The following is a 20,536-nucleotide window of genomic DNA, read 5'->3' as shown; positions in this document are numbered from 1 at the left end:
GTGCATAATCCCTCAGAGGAAAATAAGTGTTTAATGAATTAGATGACTTTCAAGTATTCCTGAAGAAAAGACTATAGTTGAATAGAAAAAATTGACTCTCAAATAAGAAAAAAGAGAATCATAAAAAGGTAAACATGAAATTGAAATCAATATGTATTCAATGAAATGAAAATGTTCGCAATCCCACACATAAAGGCCTAATTCCTAAGTAATTTATCATTAAAAGCAATAAGAAGGTGTATATACAGACAACTGGCATGGTGTAAGTTGATTAAGATGGGATAATAGCTTTAAAATATTAGGGAGTGATAAAGGAATGATTAGGATTAGATAGTATAAAAATAAAATTAATGAGTAAGAAAGAGGGCTGCAATTAGGAAAGTGAAAGGTAGAATGGGTAAAGTACCTATTAGAAAAGACTACATAAAAGAATTATTATAATGGAATGAAAGGGGATTTGGCAGAAAAGTCTTGAACCTTACTCTCATAGGAATTGCTTAAAGAAGGAATAACATACCCAGTCAGTTGGGTTAGAAAGCTCTTACCTTATAGTAAAGTAGGAGGGAAGGGATTAGAAGAAAGGGGTTAACTGTTATAAAAGAGGTTGGATTATAGAAGACTGTGGTCAAAAGCAAAGCATTTTTGAGGATAGAATTAAAATTGAGTGAAATGAAAAAATGGTTAGAAATAACACTGAGGTAAATACACAGTAATTATAACTGTGAAAAATTATGTTTCTCTAAAAAGCTCTTATTTCTCAAATATACAGAGAAAGGAGTAAAATTTATAAGAATACACGTCATTCCCTGAGTGATAAATAGATGAAGAATAAGAACAGGAAATTTTCAGAGAGAGAAATTGAAGCTCTCTGTGCTATTTTTAAAAAGGATTTCTTAACCATTAATTATTAGAGAAGTGGAAATTAAAACAACTCTCAGGTTTTATCACATACCTTTTCTATACATATTTGATCTAAACCTATAAGTTGGCTAATAATACAAAAAAAAAGGGAAAATTATAAGTGTTCAAATGGTGACATTAATGTACTTTTGATGAAGTTGTGAACTACTTCAACTATTCAGGAAAACAATTTGGAGTTATGCCCAAAAGACTATAAATCCTTGCAAAACTTTTGATCCAGCAAATCCACTACTAGGTCTGCATCCCAAAGAAAACAAAATGTAAAAGGTTCTTTATATCTATACAAAAGTATTTATAAAAGCTTTTTTTATAGTGGCAAAGAATTTGAAATTAAGAGAATGTCTATTACTTGGAGAATGGCTGAACAAGTTGTGGCATATGATTTAAAAAATAATAAATTAATTTTTGTTACATTAAAATTCCCAACTATCTCCTTCCATTTCTCCTTACTCTTCATTAAAGAAGGCATAATGTTATATATAAAATAGATATTTCTTTTTACATATTCCTTTTTACAAATTTCCAGTGAGTTCGAATTGTGAACTTTTTTTTTTCTATTTTCAAAGACGTCTGGGAGAGAGTTAGAGTTAAGGGAAGTATGTTTATAAATGTCCTTAGTAGGGAAGTACAGAGGAGAATATACTTAGATTTTGAAAGGACATCAGAGAACACTTAATCCAGTAGTTTAATTTCACAAATAAGTAAACTGAGGTAGCATTTCAGAGGATAAATGCCCTGCCCCAAATTACATTTATTTCAATAATATCAAAATCTTTTTGAGTATAACATGTTCAGATGCCTCAGTCTATGAATTCAGTGGAAAATGGCCTGAAAGTCAAATTCACTAAGGGATTGGGACTCAGAGAAGCTGTAGCCAACAATTTCATATTTTAATATTTCAAGCAATACATCATTTCACAGTCCTAGGCAACCCTCCAAGGCTGTAGGTTTCAGAACAGTGCTCATTTACATCTACATAATCTTCCTCTAGGAGGGGATGTTTCCTTGAAGAAATTCAATAAATTATAGATCCAGACCAAAAGAGGTCTATTAACATACCTAGATTAAATTAGTGCCCAGACTGAAATGGGAGGTTCATCAAAGTTGTTTTAGTGCAAGAGACTTTGCAACTGGCACAGGATAGTGAATAGTGGGGGTTTGGGAGAAAGGACAGTCTAGCTCTAAGGAGACTTTGACACTCTGTCAGATGAGATACTACAGTTTCTTTGGCAAGGGTCATTCCTACAAATATATACCAAAGACCACTCAACAAGGCCTTTAATGGTGGTTCAAATAGAGGGCCAATTAGTGATCAATTTATATATTACATTGTTATTATAATATCTTTGCTGAATATTTAATGAAGGATATTTTTTCTTAAATATAAGCTTAAAGAAAGAAAAATTTGAGCCATATAAGGAAAAGTCATCAGATAAAGTGCAATCTATTATTTAATTTGATCTTCTCTTAAAACAAATTATAAACGAAAAACTCTGACTTGATATAGACATATCACAGAGAAACTGAATTTGATAAGGATTGTTTCCACATTTGCTGGGAAAGATGCTCTGCTCCTTTAAAGAGACTATATTATATTTTAAAAGATTCTATGTGGCATTTCCATATTTTATAATTTTTTGTTACCAAAGGATCTTTCAAGAAATTGTTTGTTTAGGACATAGTTGGAGGCAGCTGGGTAGCTCAGTGGAATGAGAGCCAGGCCTAGAGACAGGAGGTCCTAGGTTCAAATCTGGCCTCAGCCACTTCTCAGCTGTGTGACCCTGGGCAAGTCACTTGATCCCCATTGCCTTCCCTTTACCACTCTTCTCCTTGGAGCCCACACACAGCATTGACTCCAAGATGGAAGGTAAGGGTTTAAAAAAAAAAAAGGATATAGTTGCTCTACCAGCATGATATATTTGTTAGTCAAGATAACTCATTTTATTTACTTGGGTCCAAAATGTAAGAAATTATATAAGAAACTATCTAATCTCTTTAAATGCCCTACATATAGAACTAATAAACAACCCTAACTAATAAGCAACACTGTAGGACTATAGAAATGTCCTTTAGATTATAAGAATGACAGAAAATGTTGGTGGTCTCTTGTTAAGGGACAAAACAAACCAAGAGATGAATTCAGTATCACTAGGAAATGTGATCATACAACTATACAGGAATCTTCTTTTCTTAGCTTTGAAAAACTGTTAACAATTACCATCTTACTTCAACAGTCTATAAAGGCAAAGCAAAATCTTTTTTTCAACATCTACCATATTTTAGTGTGTCTTTTTAAATTCTTACCTTTCTGTCCTTCTCATTCTCATTTGTGAAATTTTTCCTATAAAACTGCATTTTATTTGCTTTTTTCATTCCCTTAAAATCTTCACGTTATGTTCTCATTATCCTTGACTCTAAAAATATTCAATTAAAAGAATGTTCTTAGAAGCACACAAACAAGCAAGAGAAGGAGGTAGATAATCTCATAGATGATAGCACAACACTATGAAACTCCCCTAAAAGAATCTCCCTGGAACAAAGAAATGTAGTAACTAAAATTCATTCTTACATTCTAAAAACAATCCAATAGAAACCTGAAGCTTCAATAATCTCCTCTTTCACAGATCATGATCATCTCTCACAAACTGAGCTGACAACTAAATGAGGAATTTGAATCTTTCTGATGGAAAAAAATAATTTGGATAAATGTGGAAAAATCATTTTTCTTCCTAATATAATAACCTCAAACTAAAGCTCCAAACAGCTCTGAATTTTTATTCAAGCAAAAGATTATTCTTTTTAATTCATAGATGAAAGTAAGACATACTAGTTATAGAAAGAAGTGACAAACTGAATTACAAGTAACAGAAAAAAGGATTTCTTATTAGAATGAGAGTTATAACTTGATAAATAAACCTTTAAAATAGGACTTTAATAATAACATTTTGGGACATTTCATTGGTATGAATTAACCAGGTATAGCACAGTTAACTACCTGTCATTCCTCTATAAAAATGATGTATACCCATTTTACAATTTCCCATTGCTTTTATATGTTTATGCAAAGCTAGCTGCCATGAGTTCCCATAATCCAGGTTTTTTTTTTTTGAATTGAGTATGAAACCCAATGCACAACACTATATAAATATGTGGCTTTTACCAAGTGCATTCAGCTATATTTTTAAACGACCTCCCATTTTGCATGCTAGTCATATAGCAAAAATGGAGTCAATTACATTCTGCAGTATGTTGTTCAAATATAGATAATATTGATGGGAACCTGCATGTGTTTTCCAGATGAAGAAATGACATCACATCATTCTGAAGGAAACATAAATTACCTAAAGTTACTGTCTTCTTTTCTCCTTCAGTGTATAGGACACAGGGACTTGGCCAATACATCTGTCTCTTTTCAATTTCTTCAGGAGAGATAAAAAAGGGAAGATTTTCTTATCCTTTTCTACCACTCTTTCCCACTGCCCCTCCTTTTTTCTTTGATAATAGCAGATTGGGAGTAATAGGAAGCTTAGAGGTGAGGAGGATGCTAAATCCAATCTAGATCAATAGTGATTCTTCAAATAAAAGAGCAGATAGAATCCTGATAAAACATCCCTACAACAGATGAGAAAGATAAATTGTCTTCACCAAACCCTCATATTAAGGATTTAGGGGAAGAAAAACTTATTTTCAAAAAAAGAATAATAGAGATCTATGAATCTGATTTTCACTGTGGTTATGCCAGGATACATTAAAAAATTCCCTTGGGGCATAAATAAGTAAACCTTAACCTGTTGCTTTGAATAATATTAATTTGTCTTAGGACAATGAAAATAATGTTACTGCTAATATTAGAGGGTCTGGAATCAAATTCTACCATTGTGATCCAAGGGAAGTCACTTAACCCACTGAATTTCAGTTTCCTGAAACACAAATTGAGGGTGTTTGAATGATCTCTTATACCGTTTCAGGTTTAAATCTAAGATCCTAGCATAGTGGTATGTATTTGACTTCTTTTTTTTCTTTTCATAAAAATATTATTTTGATAACCACAAATTTATTATATATCTAAAAGTGAAAGTTTTGCTTTTTTATTTAATGTAAACAAATCTTTTTTTTTCTTTTGTAAGATTTTTAGAATAATAAATGTTTAAGTTGTTGACTCATCCATTCCTCATATTTTGCCTCTATTACAGGGGCTAGCATTGTGATGCTCAAATAAAATGACTACTAAATGTCAGAGTCTAAAGACAAATAAGAATATGTGCATAAAGGGGTTTGTACATTTATTCTGTACCAATTTTTCTCATGGACATGTTCAGATTATGTTAGGATTTGAATGGTGGTATTAAATTTGAAAATATGTTTGCTAAGAACTGAGAATTTTTTAAAAATTGACCAGCCTAACAGTCAATATATGTCAGAGACAACAGTTGAATCCATATCTTCCTATCATTAATGATGGTTTTCTATTATGTCATGATGCCTCGTTGACACAGAATTATTGTTTACTGATTGAAAAAGAGGAGGAAAATGTTCAAGTTAATTTCAGTTCAAAAATCAGGAAAACATTAAATCTAAATTCTTCATGCTCTCCAAAACCTTCATCCAATTTCCCATTTACTCATGACAATCACACTGTAAATGAATAACATTTGATAGGACAACTAAACAGAACTAGAATATAGCAGGGGAAAGCTTCCTCCATACCTGACTGCATTTTAATTGCCTTCATTTACTGTGCCAATCTTTGGATTTTTAAGCAGAAGGGGGATTTCAAAGTCTCTTAGCTTATATGAATTAGGAAAGCTGTGCCAAAAGGTATATAGGTAGGATGTATGTTTTTACAATAATCATTAAAGCATATTGTTCAGCTTGTTGGCCAACTTCAGTTTCTGACTTATTTCAATGTAGAATTCATTTCAATATAGTATTTCGATGACCATTTCCATGAAGGGTAACTACAACATAAGGAATATTAAATAAGATTTTTAGACAGAGTGATATGTTATTTCTTTGGGAAATAACTCGGGGTTTCAGTCTGAGGAATTCTTTTATATTGCCTCTAATTTTCCTTTAACAACAATCTTACAGGGACTATAATTGTCCCTGATTCTTCTATATCATCATTTATTAACCAACATCTTTCCCCCACAACTCCCAGAATGTATTTTAAAATTTGTGTGATATATGTATATGTGTGTGTATGTGTGTGTGAGATAAGCTAATTATCAGATTAATGAGTGAACATTGCTGTTCCCCTGAGTGATGTGGGACTGTTAAGTTGATTCATACTGGATAAAAGTTTTTTTTTTTTCCCCTAAAGATTCCATTACATCTTAGTACTACCATCAAGTACCCCAAGGCCTGGAAGCAGAAAAGAGTTTCAAACTTAGGTCCTCCAATAATCATTTCAGGATGATTTCCACTCTACTGGACTAATCATTGCTACTTGCAAACATGCTTTCCTCACTCTACTACCAGAACCATCTCAACTCTATAGGGCTAGTTTCATGTAAATGTACTTCAGAATATGGAATGTGTATATGCTGATAAGTTTCAACAAATTAGAAAGAATAAAAGAAGCTTTAGGAAGGGGAGAAATAGAAGATGCATGGAAGCCTGTGACTAAGGAATATTAAGAGGTGAACTAATATTAATACAGATGAAAGTTGGGATAAGGTGTTGATCTAAATTGCTATTTCATGATTGGTTTCTCCCTATGAATATTTTAAATATAACATGCTTAGTAAAATATTTCGAGTTTTCCAAATGAACAATGTGGTCATTTTCTTCAGATATTAATTGTGAATAAATTATCTATGACTTAATATGGATATAGATGTTTGCATCTATATATCTAATATTTCTTTAAATGTTATGTAATGAAGCTTTATTAAAAATACACTAATGTATTGAATCTCAGTTTTAAGTAGTTTTATTGAATTTCTGAAAAGGATGTAGATACACTGAATTTCTGCATGTAAATGTATATTATTTTGAAACGATAGGTCACTAACTACCAATCAATATCATCCAATAATGTAGTTATTACTCAATTAAAGAGTTATTGATAGGTATTTTAATACCTATCCTCTATATTAAAGTAGCTGAAAAGAATAAGGTGCAATAGAAATTTTACAGTAACACAGTTGAGTTTTTTAAATGCAAAGTATTTTAAATCTGAAAGAGAACATATAGATATAAATATAGATATTTTCTTTATAGAAGAGGAAATAGTTGCAGAGGGGTTAAGTGATTTGACTAAAATTATATAGTTCTTTCTAGGCAGGACTAATATGTTGCCAAATTTCCTGTTTCATGATCCAGTTCTTTCTCTAATAGAGCTTGTTATGTATGCATACTAACCAAAACAAGAAAAATATATACCAAAAGAATCTATTTGGGAGATAAATGACCTGGTTTGAATGATTTAATTAGTAAAATTAATGAGATACACATGACACTTATGTCCCGTTTTTTTCCTAAAACATCTATTAAACATCTGAAATTGTATGTCCTGTAGATATGTCAAACGCATTATGTTCAAACAAACTCATTATTTTTTCTTTCTAAACCATCCTTCCCTTCTAAACTTCCTTATTACTATCAAGGGTAAAACCATTTCCCCAATAATCCAGGCTTACAATGTTGGTGTCAGTCTGGACTCCTCACTCATCCCCATTCCCCTCCAATCAGTGGATTTCCTTCTGTTAACTCTTCAACTGAAATATGTCTAATATATGTCCCTTCTCTCTTCTGGTTCTTTCACCACCTTGGAGCAGGCCCTCATTAAATCATTCCTGGACTCTTATAAGATTTGTTTATTGACCCAACTTGCTTCAAGTTCCAATTCCAATTTACCTTCCACTAATCAGTCAAACTAATCTTCCAAAATGCACGTTTGACCATGTCATATCCCAATTTAATAACTTCCAGTGCTTCTCTATCATTTCCAAGAACAAAGAACAAGTCAAAACAAATCAAGTCAGCTCGCATTTATTAAATATTGGTCATGTGCAAGGCATGGTGCTAAGTGCTATGACATAAAGAATAACAACAATGAGTTCCTCTTTTCAAGAAGCTGATAGTCTAATGTGAGAGATAACAAGCAAACAACTATCTATAAACAAGAAATATGCAGAATAAATTCACAATATTAATAGAATGAAAGTAATAACATTAATGTGGGAGGAGTCAGGAAAAGCTTCTTGCAAAAGGTAAGACCTTGTGAGATTCCAGGAAGGCAGAGAAGCTAAAGATGGAGATGAAGAGAAGAATTCTAAGTATGTGAGTGGGGTGGACAACAATGAAAATGCTCAGATTTGGGAGATGGATTTGATTTGAACGGCAAGGGCGACAGTATCACTATCATAAGATAATAAAGAGGGGCTCCTAGATGGCTCAGTGGCTGGAAAGTCAGACCTGGAGACAGGAGCTGCTAAGGGCAAATAAGGCCTTAGATAATTCCTAACTTTTTTAACCATGAGCAAGTCACTTAACCTCAATTTCTTAGTCATTACCACTCTTGGAACTAGGAAAGGCTACTTCATGCCTATTCTAAGAGAGAAACTAAGGGTTTTTAAAAAAAATATATATATATATATAATAAGGAATGAGACAGTCAGACAGATTATTTTACATCCTAGTTTTAAAGAGAGCAGGTTTCTAAGGATTCTGAGACAATATAGGGAAGATTTCCTACCCAAAGTTATTCCAAGATGGATGAGGTATTCTCAGGAGTGAAATTCTTTTTTTTTATTTAAATTTTGAATATTTTCTCCTAGTTACATATTTCATGTTCTTTCTCTCTCTCCCAACCCCTCCAAAACCCTCTTAGCTGACACACAATTCCACTGGGTTTTACATTGATCAAGACATAATTTCATAATATTGATAGTCGGACTAAAGTTATCATTTAGTATCTACATCCCCAATAATATTCCCATCAGCCCATGTGTTTAAGCAGTTGTTTTACTTCTGTGTTTCTCCTCACACAGTTCTTCCTCTGAATGTGGCTAGTTTTCTTTCTCATAGGTCCCTCAGCCTTGCTCTGTATCCTTAAATTGCTGCTAGTAGAGAAGTCCGTTATGTTTGATTGTACCACAGTGTATCCATCTCTGTGTACAATGTACTCCCGGATCTGCTCCTTTCACTCTGCATCAATTCCTGGAGGTCATTCCAGTTCACATGGAATTCCTCCTGTTCATCATTTCTTTGAGCACAATAGTATTCCATCACCAACAGATACCACAATTTGTTCAGGCATTCCCCAATCAAAGAACATTCTCTCATTTTCCAATTTTTTGCCACCACAAAGAGCGCAGCTATAAATATTTTTGTACAAGTCTTTTTCCTTATTATTTCTATGGGGTATAATCCAAGTAATGCTGTTCTGATGATAGAAAAATAAATTACAGTTATATGAGGAAAAAAGTGAAAAGAGGTAAATGTGAATGACCAGGGAACTCATTAATTAAAATAGATTTTCAAAGAAAATGAATGGGAGGTAAAAGTCAGAGCAAGTCTGTAAGGAAGAATATATATATATATATATATATATTTTAAACCCTTAACTTCTCTGTATTGGCTCCTAGGTGGAAGAGTGGTAAGGGTAGGCAATGGGGGTCAAGTGACTTGCCCAGGGTCACACAGCTGGGAAGTGTCTGAGGCCGGATTTGAACCTAGGACCTCTCAATCCACTGAGCTACCCATCTGCCCCTGTAAGGAAGAATATAAGAATTGTTTGATGCTTTCAAAAGTGTTAGATACACCTAGTAATAAAATTTTATTGTTATATCAATGCTGATAAACAAATGATGAGTACATACTAAATATCCATGATGTAATAAATAATTGCTCTTGGGCATAATAATAATAACTAGCAATTATATAGCATTTTCCATATATTATCCTAGTTTTCATCAAAATAATTCTGAGTTAGATACTAATATTATTCATATTTTTCATGCAAAACCTTTTTCAATTTGATTCACTCCTGGCTTTCCAGTCTTCTTACAATTTACTTTATCTACACACACATACATACATATACATACAGTTAACTTTCTTCTCCTTCCTCAATTAGGATATTCCATCTCCAGGCCCTGGGAATTTTCACTGTTCCCCATGCCTATTTTCACTCCTCATATCTAACTCTTGGCTTCTCTGGATTTCCCTAAGTCGCTGATGAAATTTTAACTTTTAATTTTTTAAATTACCATTTATATTTATTTATATATGATATACTATAATATATAACATAGGAATAATATAATACATATGAATTGTATGAGTGATATGCAAAAATTATAAAAATGCACTTATCAAAGATTAACAAATTCTCACATTAGATATATCCAAAAATTTATGTTGCATTCTTCCCCCACCCCCACATTCCCTCTACAGGAAGGATTGTAACATGATATAGGTTTTATATCTATTATTAAATGCATATTACCATGTTTGTCATTTTGTGAAACAAAATACATACTGCTTACACTATGAAAAAATTCATGGAGGAAATAAAGGGAAGAATAGTATGTTTGATTCTGCATTTGGACTTTATTCATTCTATGGGGGGGTAGATACCTTTTTTTGCCATGAGTACCTTGGATTTTCCTTGGATTCTTGCCTTGTTGATATTAGTTAAGTCATTTAAAGTTAATTATCATACATGATACAATGTGTATATCATTCTCCTAATTGTGCTTTTTTTCACTTTGCACCACTTCACCCAAGTCTTTCCAGATTTTGTTTTGTTTTTTATCTTATTTGGCATTTCTTATGACACAATAGTATTCCATTATAATCATATACCTCAATTTGTTCAGCCATTCCCTAACTGATGGATATCTCTTTAGTTCTTAGTTCTGTGTTACCACAAAAAACAGTTGATATAACTATTTTTTGTAAATATAGTTTATTTTCCTTTTTCCCTTGATCACCTTAGGAGAGTATTGGGCAAACTATGGCCTGCGGGCCAGACGTGGACCTGTGAAATGTTCTATTCAGCCACTAGACATTATTCCTAATCAGACGAATACAACGAATAGGATATAATACAATGAAACTTCAAAAGAGTTGCCTTAGAAACAGACTGACAGATGAGCATTTCCTTTCCTTTGGCTCCCTCTTTAAAAAGTTTGCCTATCACTGACTTAGGAAATAAAGCTAATAGTGGTATTATTAGATCTAAAGGTCAGCTTTCAAACTTTATATATAATTCCAGATTGCTCTCCAAAATGTTTGGATCAGTTTACAGTTCCACCAAAAATGTATTAGTGTGCCTATTTTTCTATATCCTCTCCAACAGTTGCTATTTTATTCTTTGATCATTTTAGCCATTATGACGTCTTTTTTGAAAGAAGTCTTTCATGATCTCCCATTTTTAATGTTTTATTTCTATTGATTATCTGTACTATATCCTGTATATATCGTATTTGTACACAGTTGTTGTTATTTACTTCTCCACTATATTGTAAGGTTCTTAAAAGCATAGATTATCTATTGACTTTCTTTGAATCCACAGGGTACAGCACCATACCTAACACAGAGAAGGTGTTTAATGAATTCTCATTTACTGAATATCTGCTACCTGTATCACAAGAATATTGTGGTTCAAATGAAATAATCTAAGGTAATTTCCCAATAACTGATCTGTCCTGGGAGTTGAAGCGGAGTGGGAAGGTACCTACCTCTAATCAAAAGAGTTAGCCTTTCATTGTCTTATTTTTTGCTAATTATGTTTCCCATTCCAGGACCACAAGGCATTGTTTAAATTATGGCTGATACCTAGAGCCTTTCCTCTAAAAGAGTGAATATTTTTAAAAATGCTCAGTATATAACATGAATCCATATGGATTAAGTAATTTATTCATGCATGCAAAAGACATACTACAGTAGGACATGTAAAAGCATGCATTAGATAAACAACACAGAATTTAGTAGCAAATTTTTCTACTTAGAATCTACTGAGAAGCTGGTATGAAAACGTCATCAGAACATAAAAGTTTATAGATTTGCCTATTAGAAATTTATCTCTTACCTCTAACTGCATCATCATTTACTTCTTTATCACTATTTTCTCCAAATTTTGCTTTCAGCCGCTTCCACAGTCAAACATAGATCACAACCAAACAATCCTTTCGTTGGACCCAGGACTTCTAGACCTTTTGAGAGATAATACCATCTCCAACAATGGACATGTGTACCTTAATATAACTGTTTAACTAAGGTCAGGAAAGATTGAATAATGTAGCAAAGATAACTGGGGAGCACTGAAAATTTATTTAGTTGCAAACATTTTCTCTAGCTGCCAAAGAAGTCAAGATTGCCATAATGCCAAGGCTTAGCAGCTAGGACATTGTGGAAGGCTTGAACACTTAACTTTTAATGAAACTCTATGAAGTTAGTTTAGTGTGGCATGAACTTTGGTAAAGAAATTGTACTGGTTCTTTGTGAAAATTGTGTTCTTTTATAGATGTTCACTAATTAGAATGATATTCAGTTTATTCCTTTTATTGTAATTATTGTATAAATAAATAAGCAAAATAAAATTCATGGATTTCTTCCATGAATTCTCATGGATCTATGTGTCATATGTACCATGACTGTGTGAGATTTCAAACATGTGAAATTGATTTCACAGATAGTGTGTTTTATCTTTGCATAGAGATATAAAAGCAACATGGAAGATACATGGAATCAGGAACACCAACCAATACCATCACCACATAGTCAAATCAGGAAAGGGAAAAGTTTTTTCTTCAACTGATTTCTTATTCTACTTCCCCAATTACATGCAGATAGAATTTTTAATAATTGTTTTCTGGCATTTTGTGATGCAATGTCTCTCATTCACTTACTCATGCACTTCCTTCCATCTCAAAGAAGGCACATATGGGTTATACAATGACAATATTGTAATACATATTTCCTTCTCTTTTTTACCTTTTGTCTTATTTTATTTATTTTAATCAATTTTTATTTTACATTTTAAAAACATTTTTTCATGTTTACATGATTTATTTCCTTTTCCTCTTCTCTTCCTTCCCTCTCCCACAACTGACATGTAAATGCACTGAGTTATATAAATGTTATCACTTGATACCTACTTCCATATTATTCATTTTTGCAATAGAGCAATCTTCAAAACCAAAACTCCAAAAAATATATCCATATAAACAAGTGATAAGTCATATGTATTTCTTCTGTGTGTCTACTCTCACAGATCTTTCTATCAATGTGGATAGCATTCTTTCTCATAAGTTCCTCAGGATTATCCTGAATCATTGCACTGATACTAGTAGTAAAATCCATTACCTTGGATCATTCCACAGTGTTTCACTTTTGGTGTACAAAGTTCTCTTGGTTCTGCTCATTTCACTCTGCATCAGTTCATGCATTCTTTCATCTTTTTGTTCCTCCAGATGAACATTGTTATAATTTTTTAAATTCCATATGAAAGTTTTTTGGTAGTTTGATGGGCATGGCACTGAATAATTAAATTATTTTAGGTATGATTAGCATTTCTAGTACAATATTAAATAGTAGCGGTAATAATGGCATCTCTGCTTCATTCCTGATCTTAATGGGAAAGCTTTTAATTTATCCCCATTGCAGATGATATTTGCTGATGGTGTTAAATAAATATTGTTTATTATTTGGAGGAAAGGCCATTTTATTCCCGAACTTTCTAGTGTTTTCAATAGGAATGGGTATTATATTTTGTCAAAAACTTTTTCTGCATCTATTAAAATAAACATGTGATTTGTATTAGTTTGGTTGTTCATATGGTCAGTTACGTGGATAGTTTTCCTAATATTGAACAAGACTTGCATTCCAGGTATAAATCCTACCTGGTCATATTGAATAAACACTTTTTAAAAGTTTATTTATTTATTTTATTAATTTAGAATGTTTTTCTATGGTTAGTTACATGATTCATCCTCCTCTCCTCCTCCCACTCCCACCTGTAGCCAATGAGTAATTCCCTTGAGTTTTACAAGTGTCATTGATCAAAATCTATTTCCATATTACTAATATTTGCACTAGGATGATCTTTTAAAGTATACATCCCCAATCATATCCTCATCAAACCATGTGATCAAGCAATTTTCTTCTGTGTTTCTACTCCCACAGTTCTTTCTCTGGATGTGGTTAGCATTCTTTCTCATAAGTCCCTCAGAATTGTCCTGGATCATCACATTGCTACTAGTAGAGAAGTCCATTACATTTGATTGTGCCACAGTGTATTTGTCTCTCTGTATAATGTTCTCCAGGTTCTACTCCTTTTACTCTGCATCAATTCCTAGACGTCATTCCATTTCATATGGAATTACTCCAGTTCATTATTCTTTTGATATTTTTTGAGCACAATAGTATTCCATCACAAGCAGATACCACAATTTGTTCAGCAATTCCCTAGTTGAAGGACATTGCCTTGTTTTCCAGTTTTTTACCACCACAAAGCATGGCTATAAATATTTTTGTACAAGTCCTTTTCCTTATGATCTCTTTGGGATATAAACCCAGCAGTGGTATGGCTGGATCAAAGGGTAGCAAATATTTTAAAGCCCTTTGGGAATAGTTCCAAATTGCCATCCAGAATAGTTAGATCAATTCACAACTCCACCAGCATTACATCAATGTCCCAATTTTGCCACATCCCCTTCAACATTTATTACTTTCTTTGCTATCATATTAGCCCAGTCTGCTAGATGTGAGGTAGTACGTCAGAGTTGTTTTCATTTGCATCTCTCTAATTATAAGAGATTTAGAATATTTTTCATGTGCTTATTAATAGCTTTGATTTCTTTATCTGAAAATAGCCTATTCATGTCCCTTACCCATTTATCAATTGGGGAATGGTTTGATTTCTTGTACAATTGATTCAGTTCCTTATAAATTTGAGTAATTAGACCATTGTCAGAGGTTTTTGTTATAAAGATTATTTTCCCAATTTGTTGCTTCCCTTCAAATTTTGGTTGCTTTGACTTTGTACAAAAAGTTTTTAATTCATTTTATTGAAAGATATTCATTTTACATTTTATAATATTTTCTACCTGTGGCTTAGTCTTATATTCTTTCCTTTCCCATTGATCTGACAGGTATACTATTCGATGTTCACCTAATTTACTTATGGTTTCCTTCTTTATATTTAAGACATTCACCCATTCTGAATTTATCTTGGTCCAAGTTGTGAGATATTGATCTAAACCCAATTTCTCCCATACTGTTTTCCAATTTTCTTAGAAGTTTTGTCAAATAGTGGGTTTTTGTTCCCAAAGCTGGGATCTTTGGGTTTATCATACACTGTCTTGCTGATGTCATTTACCCCAAGTCTATTCCACAGATTCTTCCATCTGTCTCCATCACCATATTGTTTTGATTACCACTGCTTTATAGTGTAGTTTAAGATCTGGTACTGCTAGGCCCCTCTCCCCATTTTTTTTCATTATTTCCTTTTATATTCTCCATCCATCTTTTATTCTTCCAAATGAACTTTTTAAAAATTTTTTTCTAATTCAGTAAAAAAGTTTATAGGTAGTTTGATAGGTATGGCACTGAATAAGTTAATTAATTTGAGTATGATTGTCATTTTTATTATGTTAGCTCATCCTAACCACGAAAAATTAATGTTTTTCCAATTGTTTAGATCGTTTTCATTGTGTAGAAAATGTTTTGTAGTTGTGTTCATATAATTCCTGTGTTTGTCTTGGCAAATAGATTCCTAAATATTTTATATTGTCTAGGGTGATTTTAAATGGAATTTCTCTTTCTAACTCTTGTTGTGGAGATCTGTTGGAAATATTTAGAAATGTTGATGATTTATGTGGGTTTATCTCGTATCATGCAACTTTTTTAGCTTGTTGATTATTTCTACTAGCTTTTTGGTTGATTCTCTAGGATTCTTTAAGTAGACCATCATATAATCTTTAAGAGTGATAGTTTAGTCTCCTCATTCCCTATTTTAATACCTTCAATTTCTTTTTCTTCTCTAATTACTACTACTAATGTTTCTAGTATCATGTTAAATAATAGTGATGATAATTTTTTTTTGTATCTATGTTCATTAAGAAGATTGGTCTATAGTTTTCTTTCTCTGTTTTTGACCTGCCTGGCTTTGGAATCAGTATAATATTTGTGTCATAAAAGGAATTTGGTAGAACCTCTTCTTTGCTAATTTTGTCAAATAGTTTGTATAGTATTGGGATTAGTTGTTCTTCATCCTTCCCTTCTTAAAATAGTATTCTCCACCACACCATGCACCTCTTTGTGTCTTATAATTTGCCCCATTTCACCTCTTCCTTTGCATTTCTCTTAGTATAATCCTCTTTTTTCCCTATTTTTTTACATATCATCCTAAAATGCTTGATTTTATACCCTAGGCATATGTATATCTTTTCTATTTAATATAATAATGAAAAAATTTGAGTTACAGATATTTTTCAATATATAAGTATAATCTATTTGACCTTATTGAAGTCCATACATTTTTTTTTCTTTCTTATTTACCTTTTTATGGTTCTCTTGAACTTTGTATTTGGACATCAAATTTTCTGTTTAAGTCTGGTCTTTTCTTCAAGAATGCTTGAAAATCTTCTGTTTTATAGGGCTTTGTCTTTGGGCTATCTTCTCTTTCCTGCCAGAGTCCTGAGGGAGTCCAAAACTATAGAGGTTTGACCCTCATCTCCAAATGCTAGTGAATTCCAGGGAGAGATCTGTGATGTGGTTCTTTTTCTTTTTCTTTTTTTTTGAAGGTGTGGCAGGCTTTGAAGTGTTTTGCACTGAGGGTGTCTTCCTCCATTGCTGCTGCTGTGCTCCTAGCCACAGTGTGAAGCCAGTGCTCTGGAGCTCTGAAGGTATGCACCATGGAGAGATAAGAGAGATGGCTAGTGTGAGTACTCTTCTGTTTTTATGTTACTTTTCTTTTTTCTTCTCTTTAAATATTTCATTTATTCATTTATTTCTAATTCACTTAATTAATTATTTTGTTTGTTTATTTTGAATATTTTCCCTTATTTACGTTTCATGTTATTTCCCTCTCCCCCTATAGCTGACACACAATTCCAATAGGTTTTACGTGTATCCTTGATTAAGATCAAATTACATATAATTTTTACTTGATAGTTGGACTAGAGTTATCTTTTAGTGTCTACATCCCCAGTAATATTCCCATCAGCCCATGTGTTCAAGCAGTTGTTTTTCTTCTGTGTTTCTCCTCCCACAGTCCTTCCTCTGAATGTGACTAGTTTTCTTTTTAGCAAGTCCCTCAGTCTTTCTCTGGAATCTTGCATTGCTGCTAGTACAGAAGTCCATTATGTTCAATTGTATCATCAGTTTCTGTTTACAATGTTCTCCTGCATCTGATCCTTTCACTCTGCATCAATTCCTGGAGCTCATTCCAGTTCACATGGAATTACTTCTGTTCATTATTCCTTTGAGCACAATAGTATCCCATCACCAACAGATACACAATTTGTTCAACCATTCCTCATTCAAAGGACATTCTCTAATTTCCAAGCCACCTCAAAGTGCATGGCTATAATATTTTTGTACAAGTCTTTTTCCTTATTATCTCTTTGGGGTATAATCCAAGCAGTGCTATGGCTGTATCAAAAGACAGACAGTCTTTTAAAGCCCTTTGGGCATAGTTCCAAATTGCCAACCAGAATGGTTGGATCAATTCACACCTCTACCAGCAGTGCATTAATGTCCCAATTTTGCCAAATCCCCTCCAACATTGATTACTCTCCCCTGTTGTCATTGAAGCCAACTTGCTAGGTGTGATGTGATACCTCAGAGGTGTTTTGATTTGCATCTCTCTAATTATTAGAGATTTAGAACATTCTCTCATCTGCTTATTGATAGTTTTGATTTATTTACCTGAAAATTGCCTATTCATGTCCCTTGTCCATTTATCAGTTGGGGTATGGCTTGATTTTTTGTACAATTGATTTAGCTCCTTGTATATTTGAGTAATTAGCACTTTGTCTGAGTTTTTGTTATACTTTTCCCCAGTGTGTTGTTTCCCTTCTAAATTTGGTAGCATTGGTTTTGTCTGTACAAAAACTTTTTAGTTTAATATCGTCAAAAATGATTTATTTTACATTTTGTAATTGTTTCTTACTTTAGCTTGGTTTTAAAATCCTTTCTTTCCCATAGACCTGACATGTATACTATTCTGTGCTCACCTAATTTACTTATAGTTTCCTTCTTTATATTCAAGTACATTACCCATTCTCAGTTTATCTTGGTATAGGGTCTGAGATGTTGATCCAGGCTCAATATCTCCCATATTGTTTCCAATTTTCCCAGCAGTTTATGTCAAATAGTGGGTTCTTGTCCCAAAAGCTGTTTTCTTTGGGTTTAACGAAGATTGTGTTGCTGAGGTCACTTACCCCTACTGATCCTCCCTTCTGTCTCTTCACCAGTACCATATTCATTTGATGATTACTGCTTTATAGTACAGTGTAAGATGTGGTACTTGTAGGCCACCTTCATTCATATGTTTTTCATTATTTCCCTTGGTATTCTTGGTCTTTTGTTCTTCCGAATGAACTTTGTTATGGTTTTTTTCTAATTGAGTAAACAAAGTTTTTTGGTAGTTTGATAGGTATGGCACTAAATAAGTAAATTAATTTGGGTAGAATGGTCATTTTTATTATGTTAGCTCATCCTACCCATTAGCACTCAATGATTTTCCAGTTGTTTAGATCTAGTTTTAATTGTGTGGAAAGGTTTTTGTGGTTGTGTTTGTATAATTCCTGTGTTTGTCTTGGCAGATAGATTCCAAAATATTTAATATTGTCTAGTGTGATTTTGAATGGAATTTCTATTTCTAATTCTTCCTGCTATGATGGGTTGGACATATATAGAAATGCTAATGATTTATGTGTATTTATTTTGTATCCTGCAACTTTACTAATGTTGTTGATTATTTCCACTAACTTTTCACTTGATTCTCTAGGTTTTTTAAGTAGGGTATCATATTATCTGCAAAGAGTGATAGCTTGGTCTCCTCACTGCCTGTTTTAATACCTTCAATTTCTTTTTCTTCTCTAATTGCTACTGTGAGTGTTTCTAGTACAATGGTAAATAATAGAGGTGACAATGGGCATCCTTGTTTCACTCCTGATCTTATTGGGAAGGCTTCTAATTTATTCCCATTGCAGATGATGTTTGTTGATGGTTTTAAGTATATACTGTTTATTATTTTTAGGAAAGGCCCTTTTATTCCTATGCTTTCTAGTGTTTTCAGTAGGAATGAGTGTTGTATTTTGTCAAAGGCTTTTTCGCCAACTATTGACATAATCATGCGATTTTTGATGGTTTGCTTTGTTGATATGGTCAATTATGTGAATGTTTTTCCTAATATTGAACCATTCTTGCATACCTGGTATAAATCCCACCTGATCATGACAGATAACCCTCTTGATCACTTCCTGAAGTTTTTTTGCTAGTATTCTGATTAAGATGTTTGCATCTATGTTCATTAAGGAGATTTGTCTGTAGTTTTCTTTCTCTGTTTGTGGTCTAATTGGTTTTGGGATCAGTACTATATTTGTGTCATAAAAGGAGTTTGGTAGAACTCCTTCTTTGCATATTATGTCAAATAGTTTGTATTGTGTTGGTATTAGTTGTTCTTTGAAGGTTTGAGAGAATTAATTTGTGAATCCATGTGGTCCTGGGGCTTTTTTTTAGGGAGTTGTTTGATGGCTTCTACAATTTCTTTTCCTGAGATGGGATTATTTAAATATTCTATTTATTCTACTATTAGTCTGGGCAATTTATATTTTTTATAAATATTCATCCATATCAACTAGATTGCTAAATTTATTGTCATATAATTGGGCAAAATAGTTTTAAATGATTGCCTTGATTTCCTCTTCATTAAAGATTAGGTCTCCTTTTCATCTTTGATACTGATAATTTGGTTTTCTTCTTTCCATTTTTTTAATTAGATTGACCAGTACTTTGTCAATTTTATTTGTTTTTTCAAAGTACCAGCTTCTAGTCTTATTTATTAATTCAATAGTTCTTTTACTTTTAATTTTATTAATTTCTCCTTTAATTTCTATAATCTCTAAAATGTTTTTTAACTGGGTATTTTTAATTTGTTCACTTTCAATTTTTTTGATTTGCATGCCCTCCCTTATTTGTTAATATGTGCACTAAAGGATATAAATTTGTCCCTGAGTACTGCTTTATCTGCATCCCACAGATATTGGTATTTATGTCTCATCATTGTCATTCTCTTCAATTAAATTATTAATTGTTTCTATGATATGTTCTTTAACTAACTGATTTTGGAGAATCATATTATTTAATTTCCAATTAATTTTTGATTTGCCTGTTCATGTGCCCTTACTGATTATTATTTTTATTGCATTATTATCTGAAAAGTTTACATTTATTATTTCTGCTCTTTTGCATTTGTTTGCTATGTTTCTATGCCCTATTACATGGTCAGTCTTTGTGAATGTACCATGTGCTGCTGAAAAGAAGGTGTATTCCTTTTTTCCTGATTTATTTTCCTCCACATATATATTAACTCTAATTTTTCAAGGATTTAATTCACCTCTCTTACCTCTTTGTTATTTATTTTTTGGTT

Source organism: Gracilinanus agilis, chromosome 6, assembly GCF_016433145.1.
Source record: "Gracilinanus agilis isolate LMUSP501 chromosome 6, AgileGrace, whole genome shotgun sequence".
Taxonomy (NCBI): domain Eukaryota; kingdom Metazoa; phylum Chordata; class Mammalia; order Didelphimorphia; family Didelphidae; genus Gracilinanus; species Gracilinanus agilis.
This window is presented reverse-complemented; position numbering follows the sequence as displayed.